The sequence below is a fragment of the Rhinopithecus roxellana genome, chromosome 7 (genome assembly GCF_007565055.1).
Source record: "Rhinopithecus roxellana isolate Shanxi Qingling chromosome 7, ASM756505v1, whole genome shotgun sequence".
NCBI classification, from domain to species: domain Eukaryota; kingdom Metazoa; phylum Chordata; class Mammalia; order Primates; family Cercopithecidae; genus Rhinopithecus; species Rhinopithecus roxellana.
In genome coordinates this window covers 149,817,635-149,828,409 of record NC_044555.1, presented here as the reverse complement: position 1 = coordinate 149,828,409, position 10,775 = coordinate 149,817,635, and the positions used below count along the sequence as shown (strand labels likewise).

The window sequence follows — 10,775 nt, the reverse complement described above, 5'->3', positions numbered from 1 at the left end:
GAGAGCAGTGTACCTCAACTTTTGATGCTTCATTGACTCGTACCAGAACCATGATCAAACCCAGAGTAGAGCTAACTCCAATTTCACACACTCAGTGTGATATTTCTTGACAATTGTGTAGTGGCTGAGAATATGAATTGGTAAGTTCAGTAACTTACTCTGAATTGTCTATGATGTTGTAAGGAATACTTTTCAAAACAGTTTATGTTTTTTGTGTTACACTATTTCTACAAAGAGTTATATTTTTTTTGTTGTGAAAAAGATAATTGAATAGCAAAGAACATTATATCTTCTTTTCTCATTCATGGAGGTCTTGGTTATTCGGACCAAATTCCCAGTCAAGGTACTGCAGTTGGAGATAGCATGTCTGAATTGATGACAATTTTCACCAATCATGAGTAGGTGAAATCATAATCATAATTGACAATCATGAGCATGTTGGAAATAATTCACAGAGTATTGGTCTCGCAAATTGTATAATCAGAGCAAACACAGGAACTTTGTTTAAGTACTAGTGGAGTGCATTGTGTATTCAGAATATGAGTGGAAGAAGGAAGTATTACAATGAGAGACTAATTGGTGGTGATAGTAGAAAGAGCTTCAAGTGGAACTGGAAGAGAAGACGAGAGAAAAAGATGCAAAGAGAGGCTAAAAAAAGAGAGCTGCAGGAACTTAAGTTGAAATCTTTCCTTGTCAAAGCAGAATCATGGATGGGAGGAATGAGCTGATGTGTCATTGGTGGCAGGTGTATGAAGATGGAGCTAGGTGAGAAAAGGCCCAGATAAAGAAAGCCTGGCCACAATCTTCAAAGAACATTCTGAGCCATTACATGGATGTTTCTTTTTTTTTTTTTAATATTCAAAAAGAGAATTCTAATGCAACTAGTTGGGATTTTGCTTTTTGGTTTGTTTCTTTGCTTTAAAAACTTTCTTTTATTTTTTATTTCAATAAGTTTTTAGGGAGCAGGTGGTGTTTGGTTAGAAGAATAAGTTCTTTAGTGATGATTTCTAATATTTTGGTGCACCCATCACCTGAGCAGTGTACACTGTGCCCAATGTGTAGCCTTTTATGTTTCTTCTTAAAATTGCAACCATTTTTATTTTAATGGGCCCTTAGGGCCACTCTTGAAGAAATTCCGTCAGATGTACAATTGATAACAAATTACAAAAGCATTTTGAAGGTTTCATCTTGTCCTCACCTGGTTGGCACTGGCTGAATTTCACAGTGCCCATCTTTCCTTCCCACTTGTCTTAGATCCCAAATTGCAAGGTTATTTAGTGAATATGAAGCAACAAGGAAAAGAAATTGCAGCAGCTTGAGATTTATGCAGAGACTGTGTCATCCAGACTTTTGTTCCCTCTTCCAACTTCCCAAAAGTGATGGATTACCAGACAAAGATCCATAGGATTTATAAATCAGCTCAAACATAATAGTGATGTTTGGAACTGGTATCAAGTTTACTGGAGCTACTTCTTTCAATTTTAGAGCTTTATATAACCCTTTCTTGCATGCACTGTGATTGCCTTTATAGATGGATTAATAAATTACTCCTCGTATACAGAATACATGGGAGGCTGACTGTTTGCACAGCGTGGGACCAAGACCTGAGTGTTCAAATATCAGAAGACAGCTGGAACACAATCTGTGCAAAGGCAATCAGAGCCACCAGGTCTTTTCAATACTAACTTAGAACATCTAGTGAGAATTGGGAAAATCTCATTGAGTTATACATTTATAAATTTAGTAACCTGACATCCTCCCCTCTTTTTCCCTCTCTTTCATATATTTTGATCTATAAGACTAGCTCACTAGAGCAATTTGTCTTTGATATACTGAGCTCCATTTCCAAAATATGATATATGATCAGACAAATTTTTCTTTGCAAGAATCATGTATATATGTCTCTTTTATAAGGAGGAAGAAATCTTGGTTTTGATATGGGGTTCTCTGCTGCCAACAATGGATAGCAGAGACTGAAAACAACAGTATTTAAATTAAGCTGACTTTTGTGTCTCTCTTTGTTTAAAATAATCTCTCCAAAACTATAGATGAGACAGTTGTGTAGGTTTACATTGCTTGCTTTTATATTTTTAGTGGTTTCTGTTAGTGTATTAATTACTCAATGTGTGGAGGATAAATGATGTTGGAAACAATATTAATGCTTTCAGGTCTTCAGAAGACTATATACACCAAGGAAAAAGCTTCACAGTGCTGCTTTTTATCCATGGGGAAGGCCCCAGAGTTTTAGATTACCACAGACCTGCCTTAGCGTTATTCTGGTGAGGGATGGTCAGTGGTTCATTCCCATGGTTCAGTGGCTCTTTGGCTTGGGCTTAACTGGCTACAGATAGAGCTTCTGGAGGGATCCAGGTTGCTGAGACATTGAATATAAATTTTTAATGAAGTTGTGGAAATTCTTATTAAATGGTAAATCACCAGATTAAGAAGTCAGGGGTAGATGGGAGTAGTTGTTTTTGCCAGAGAAAAAGCAAATCTAAAATCCATAAAAGTTACTCTTTACCTCTAAACTTCCCATATAATTATGATTACAGACCATCATCATTGAAAATTCTCTTTTGAAATTAGTTATCTAAAAGTCATGACCCAATAAGATACATGTACATGTTTCTGAGGAATACTGTCTTTTGAAGGGAGTTTTGTACTATAAATGTGTACTAACAGAGGTTAAAATAATACTATCAATGATAGACTGAATTAAGAAAATTTGGTACATATACACCATGGAATACTGTGCAGCCATAAAAAAGAAATAGATCACTGCACTTATGTATGTTTTTGTTTAACTTATGGACAAAGACTTATGGATAAGTACAAAAAATAAATCCTCTTTTGCAACCCAGAACTCATTGTACAATATGAGTTTTGATACATATAAGAAGGGATATTATTATACCTGAGACAGTTAATTGATGGGAGTATTGATAACCATAAAGATTGGTTCCAGGCCGGGTGCAATGGCTCAAGCCTGCAATCCCCACACCAAGGTGGGAGTATTGCTTGAAACCAGGAGTTCAAGACCAGCCTGTGCAAGAAAGCTTTTATCTTGAGAACATGATGTCTGGAATTAAAGGTATTCCACACATCTGTACTATTCTTGAGTGATCGCTTAGGAATGAATGTGATTTGAACTCATTCATGTTAAGAGAGGGTATCAAATTGAGAACCAGGCAGATCCCCCACCATCTACAGTAGAAAGGACCCTGAAGTAAATTGGTTGAAGAAATTAGGTCGCAAAGATTCTTGGTGAATTTTGAAGACTTCATCAGTATACCCATATTAAAAGGAGATGACAGAAGCCAAAGTAATTATGGGCTGACAGGACAACTGGATCAGTTTCATTAAAAAGGGCTAACTTGAAGATAAATCTTTTGACTCCAGCTCTTTAGAGTATCTAAAGTGACCTTGATGGACAGTGGAAGAAATCACAACATGGAATTCCTTGAATAAAAATTTATTGACTTAAAAAAAAAGAAATAGATCATGTCCTTTGCAGGGACATGGATGGAGCCAGAGGCCATTATCCTAAGCAAAGTGATTCAGGCACAGAAAAACAAATACTGTATGTTCTCACTTATAAGTGGAAGCTAAATGATGAGAACACATGAACACATAGACAGAGACAACATAAACTGGCCCTACCAGAGGGCAGAGGGTCAGAGAACGGAGAGGATCAGGAAAAATAAATAATGTGTACTAGGCTTAATAACTGGGTGATGAAATAATCGGCACAACAAACCCACATGACGCATGTTTACCTATGTAGCAAACCTGCATATGTACCCCTGAACTTAAAATAAAAGGTAAAAAAAAAAAAAAGACTTTGAGCTTTTAAAAACTTTTTTTCGCTTTTCACTCACCAGTCTGATTTCTTTGGCTTTATCAAGATAAGGTGTTTCAGAGTCAAATGACCAAAGATAAGCAAATGGAAAGTTTCCAAACACAGGATTACAAAGATTTTTTATGTGACTCTTCAAATAGAAGTGTGAGTGGGAAAATACCCTAAAGTTAAAGCTGATTAGCTGTTTGGGTCCCCTGGAGCTGATGCTTTTAGTTTGCCAACCTTTCATGAATACCTTCAGATTGATTCATTCAACCATTTTCTCTGATTACACATATTGTTACCTTGCAGTGTGTAAAACTATGAAAAAAGTTAAGGCATCTGTTTTGTTTGTGTGAATATATATAAATACATATATACTCACACCTCTTATCATTTTTGTGCTATAATAATTTACTTTTGTAATTTAACTCAGAACTTTTGCAAGTTTTTATATAATGTAGTTAATATAATGTGACATTTCAACTATATTAAAGTATGAATATTAAGGACTATATGCTATCTAAGTTCACATGGGCAAAAGCTCAGTGTATACTGAAACAAGTTGTACATGTCAGTCAAGGGTGGAATGAAAAACTATCAATGCTATATTAGGGAAAGCATTTGGAATTTTGTTTTCTTTTTTTTTCTTTTCTTTGATGATGGTTTGTACAAGCAGCCATTGAGTTTCTGTTGAACCTCATTGTTCTACAGCAGCCCTATGATCATTTAACTCTTCTGAGGTGTATTAATCCAATTATCTCACCTTGATGCATGTTATGTGTTTGGCAGAAATAATGCCACATATTATCTTTCATGTTTGCCCCATGACTGAATTGTGGAAACAGCTCACATTTCTTAGGCTCGACCTGTTGAGCTTATATAAGTTCAGTACAATTTATTTAATGCTTGAGTACAATACCTCTACATTTCATAGCAATTTATAGTTAAGTGTGACTTTTATCCCCTATCAGGATGCAATAAATATTGTCTGGAGGGCCATGTTTGTTAAAGCTTTTAATGCACTGTATACTGTAGTTCACTTTTCATCATTTATACCTATCCAGGGCTGGAAGGGACTTAAAAGGTCATATAGTCCTCATAGCAGCTACACCAGCCCTGTCCCTGACTTTAAGTAGCACCAGAAAGCCTTTCAAATTAGGAGGAATTGATCTGTTTTCTTAAAGATCTTCTTAAAGGAGATTCCTGACACCCATCAGTCACTAATTTATGTAACTAGCAATTCTTACTTTTGGGGAATTCTTCTTTATGTTAAACAAGCTTGTTAAGTTGCTGTTAAGAGCAGCTTCTTTTAATCCACCCTTAGTAGGTATGGAAAATTGTTACTTTTCTGTGATAAACAAGATAAAAGAGAGCAAAAACCCTGAAAACAATTATGAAACCACCATTCTTAGCCTACTCTTCTCTGGACTGAAGAGTTTCAAATTTTCCCTAGACCTTATTTGAATGTTTTAGTCACATATGTCACTCTTTTCCAGATACTATTCAAACTTTTTATGCCATTAAAAAATTATGTATTCCAACACTGGACACAGTATCCTAAGATTAATATATGGGTGCAAAGGAATCACATCTCAAAATCTCAATTCCCCAAAGCACTTTTACTCTTTGATGAACCTCAAACTTCTGAAATCAAATTATATAGAGAAAAAGGCAGTTTCTGCCACTAGTACTTGCTTTGGTCCTCCTCAATTTCTAGTGTGGATATGGGCCACTTTTTCCATTTTCATTTTAAATACTCCTTTAGAAAAGAATTTCTTCTACATATTTTCTTAATTTGTCTCATTTGGCACAATAGTGAAATCACTCTTCATTGTCTGCTAAGTCAGTCAATGAACAATAATTTATTAAACTCCAAATTATGTGTATGGCACTGTGCTCACTGCATCCCTATGATGGCTTAAATAGTACGACCACCTCGTTGCTTGAGCTTGAATCCAGTCTTGGAAAATTTTGATGTAAGCCTGCTACTGGGATCCCCTGGCATTCTACAGATGTGAGAGTATGGACTCTGTTTCTCTGAATCTATATATGGAAGTAAAGGGTCATTCATTCACTGATTTATTCACCATTTATTCAAAAAATATTTTTAAAGCATGTGCTATGTTCTAGGCTCTATGTTCTGTGCTGGTATTCAATGGCAAAGGAAAACACACACTAGACCTTCTCTCATGGAGCTTTCAGACTAGTAGGAGAAGAAGACATTAGAGAATCATACAAGTGCATGTATGGTCACAAGAATAAAAATGCTGTAAAGGAGAGGTGTAAGTGTCATGAGAGCATGGGAACTGACCTGCCAGGGAGAGAGGGGAAAACTTTCCTGAGAAAGGAACACCTGAGTTGAGATGTAAAGGAAGAGCAATGGATTCTTACTAACCTGCATAATGTCACTATACTTGCCTCCAAAAGCGATTAGATTTGTTGGGAGAAAGATGGGGCTCAGGTAGGGAAGGGTAGAGACAAGATGGTAGTTGTATGGAATAATGCAGGTTCCCTCCAGAAACTGGAGGATCAGAATGCAAGCAGCAAATTGCTGCTTAGCTTAAAAAGAAAAAAAAACAGAAAAAAGTAAAAGTCACTTGCCTCAGGTTTTCAGGCTGGAGGGAAAAAGGAAGAAAGTAAACCCTGGTACACAGGTGTGAAGACCATGACTCAAGTAGTATTGCCTGGCAGAGGATTTTGTGATGACTGCTTTTTCTTTCTTAATTGATAGTGTTGATAGGTGATGAAGCACTTTGGGGAATGTAGTTTTTTAATTTAACTTTTATTTTAAGTTCAGGGGTACATGTGCACATCTGCTATATAGGTGAACTTGTGTCATGGGGATTTGCTGTACAGATTATTTCATCACCCAGCTATTATGCCTAGTAACGATTATTTTTCCTGATCCTCTCCCTCCTCCCACCACCCCTCCACCCTATGGTAGGCCCCAGTGTCTCTTCTTTCCCTCTATGTGTTCATGTGTTCTCATCATTTAGCTCTCACTTGTAAATGAGAAAATATGGTATTTGGTTTTCTGTTCCTGCATTAGTTAATGGCCTTCAGCTCCATCTCTGTTTCTATAAGAGACATGATTGCATTGTTTTCCATGGTTGTGTAGTATTCCATGGTGTATACATACATTTTCCTTATTCAGTCTACCATTGATGGGCATTTAGGTTGATTTCATGTCTTTGCTATTGTGAATAGGGCTGCAATGAACATATGTATGCATGTGTCTCTGTGATAGAATGACTTTTTAAAATAATAAAGTGATCCCATGGTTACTACTACATAGAATCCAATAGGATGGTAGATTTAAATGTGGGAGTTTAAAGCAAAATAATTCAGAATGAGTAAAATAATTATGGAGTGTTCCCTAGAATGTTACAACAGAGGGTTGAAGACGGTGATTAAACAGAACTAACTCAGCACATTAAATACCTCATAGGGTTATTTTAAGGCATACACATGTTGATGTATATAAAACCCATAGAAAATGCACAGCCAACAATAGACACACTATGAGTAGTATTGTTATGTGCCAGACATGATTCTAAGTCCTTTTGTATGTATATTCTCATTAAATTCTTAAACAATTGTACTCGGTTAGTATAATCCTCAATTTATAGATTAGGAAGCTGAGTCACAAAGAAGTTAAGTGACTTGTCTAAGATACACAACTGGCAAAGCTTGGTTTTGAACCTAAATAATTTGAATCAAGAACCCATACTCTTATATAGTATATTATATTTTATCCCTTCTAAGTTTCATTCACATGTTTGTGTTCTATATAGTCTTGATTAGGATATATATGTGAAATTTATTTTTTCTATTTTTAGTAAGCATTGTTTTGTGAATAATTTTTATGATGCTACATTGTGGTCTTAATTGGTATTTTTAATTTATAAAAATAGTCCATTATGTTGATGTGCCCTAATTCATCTCCCTATTACATTATTATGAAGCTGTTAGGTTGTTTATAGAATTTTGCTTTTATAAATATCACTATTATGGGTAACTTTGTGATACAGCTTTTTCTTCCCTTGAAGATCAGTTCTGAGGAACTAAATTGCTGGGTTATATGGTATAAACACTTTGAAATATATAAGAAACTGAAACATACAAAACACATACACAAAATTAACAATCACCTATAATTAATCCTTTATTCTTTTTTATTATATATGAATTGAAAGCATTTTTCCTCACTTCTAGAACCATATCACACAGGAGACCACTGTCGGCAGTTCAGCATACATCCTTTTCAGGACACATGCACATTTTCACATCCCAAAAGATATTTCCTCCCAGGTGACATCAATTATTAAAGAGTGCCTGTGAGTACATTCGTGACTCTATCTCAGAGGTGCTTAACACTGGTGGTACATCAAAATGACATATGGCATTTTAAAACATACATATACCTGGAGAGACTTTGCTAAATTTACTGAATAAAAATCTTTGGATAATAGGACTGAAGTATGTTTCTTAAATCCCATAAGTGATTCTGAGAGTATCCAGTTGGTTGAGAACCAATTATTTAATGAATAATATTATCCAGCTCACATTTCTCTATCTTGTCCACAAATATATCATTAGTTCAATAGATATTAATTGAGCCAAATTATATATGAAAATCCTAGATACTAGGCCAATAAGAATGATACAAATGTACCCTACTCTTTAGAAGCTCATACTCTGTCAAAGAAAACCAAAATTTAATTGGATAAATTAAAATATAACTTGGGAAGAAATAAAAACAAAGTGTTTTGGGAATACAGAAACTGGAATAATCACATATGACAAAAATAAGTAAGACATAATTGAGGAACTAGCATTTATGCTGGGTCTTGAAGATATGAGTAGGAGTTTGTATAAAGGATGTCTCAGGCAAGGAGAACAGCATCCAAAAGGTGCGGTGTTACGAACAAGGCTAGGCATATTTAGCAAATGTTGATAATTAAATATGACAGAAATGTAAAGTGAATACATTCTGAAAGGTGGACTGAGTGACAAATTGAAAGTGATAATTATGTAAATAAAAGTTGATGGCAGCTTGTGAAAGATTATCCATTGTGTTCCCAAGTAGGACAAGCAGGTGGGTATGTCCAGAGGACACTTGTATATAAAGATGTAAAACTCATGGAAGAAATTTGAGCTGTGAACATCCACATGTAGATGATAGTTGAAGGTATGGTAGTGGATGAAATCATCCAGAGAGACTGTGTAGTGAACTAAAGGCAGAATTTAAGGTAACACTAGCCTTTAAGGTGCCAAAAAAGTGGTAAAATAAAAACAGAAGGAATGGTCAAAAGAGGAATCAGGAGAATCCAGAGAGGATAATTTTGCCATGAAAGTCAAGTAAGAAGAGCATTTTAAGAAAGTTTTTTTAAAAAAATGTTTTTGTATTCAGAACAGGGATGAATTGAACATCATTGTAAGCATAAGAAAATAGCCAGTGAGATGGCAGATATTGAAGATTTTCACAAATGTCTTCTGGAAATCCAGGTAAACTGTGTCTAAAGTGCATCTATGAGCTTCCAGCCTAATAACTCTATTTAAAACGGAAATGAGGTGTAAAAATATGAAATAACAAAAAGACATAACTAGAGTGTTTTTTTTTTTCTGATCTTTGAAAGGGAAAGGACTTTTAAAGTATAAAGGCGGGGGGGGGGGGGGGGCGGGCGGAGCAAGATGGCCGAATAGGAACAGCTCCAGTCTCCAACTCCCAGGGCGAGCGACACAGAAGACCAGTGATTTCTGCATTTTCAACTGAGGTACTGGGGTCATCTCACTAGGAAGTGCTGGACAATCGGTGCTGGTCAGCTGCTGCAGCCCGACCAGCCACAGCTGAAGCAGGGCGAGGCATCGCCTCACCTGGGAAGCTCAAGGGGGAAGGGAATTCCTTTTCCTAGCCAGGGGAACTGAGACACACAACACCTGGAAAATCGGGTAACTCCCACCCCAATACTGCGCTTTAAGCAAGCGGGCACACCAGGAGATTATACCCACACCTGGCCGGGAGGGTCCCACGGCCACGGAGCCTCCCTCATTGCTAAAACAGCAGTCTGCGATCTAACCGCAAGGCAGCAGCGAGGCTTGGGGAGGGGTGCCCGCCATTGCTGAGGCTTAAGTAGGTAAACAAAGCTGCTGGGAAGCTCGAACTGGGTGGAGCTCACAGCAGATCAAGGAAACCTGCCTGTCTCTGTAGACTCCACCTCTGGGGACAGGGCACAGCTAAACAACAACAACAAAAAAAACAGCAGAAACCTGTGCAGACGCAAATGACTCTGTCTGACAGCTTTGAAGAGAGCAGTGGATCTCCCAACACGGAGGTTGAGATCTAAGAACGGATAGACTGCCTGCTCAAGTGGGTCCCTGACCCCTGAGTAGACTAACTGGGAGACATCCCCCACTAGGGGCAGTCTGACACCCCACACCTCACAGGGTGGAGTACACCCCTGAGAGGAAGCTTCCAAAGTAAGAATCAGACAGGTACACTCGCTGTTCAGCAATATTCTATCTTCTGCAACCTCTGCTGCTGATACCCAGGCAAACAGGGTCTGGAGTGGACCTCAAGCAATCTCCAACAGACCTACAGCTGAGGGTCCTGACTATTAGAAGGAAAACTATCAAAAAGGAAGAACACCTATACCAAAACCCCATCAGTACATCACCATCATCAAAGACCAGAGACAGATAAAACCACAAAGATGGGGAAGAAGCAGGGCAGAAAAGCTGGAAATTCAAAAAATAAGACTGCATCTCCCCCTGCAAAGGAGTGCAGCTCATCGCCAGCAACGGATCAAAGCTGGTCAGAGAATGACTTTGACGAGATGAGAGAAGAAGGCTTCAGTCCATCAAACTTCTTAGAGCTAAAGGAGGAATTACGTACCCAGCGCAAAGAAACTAAAAATCTTGAAAAAAAGAGTGG

General features: G+C 37.3%; 1 non-coding gene across 1 annotated transcript; it reads left to right on the top strand.

Annotated features, from left to right (window-relative positions):
• The first annotated feature begins 2,779 nt into the window (after nt 1-2,779).
• LOC115898903 lies at nt 2,780-2,907 on the top strand. Its single transcript, XR_004058555.1, has one exon. It is a non-coding gene; the product is annotated as a small nucleolar RNA SNORA40 (small nucleolar RNA).
• Nucleotides 2,908-10,775: the final 7,868 nt, after the last annotated feature.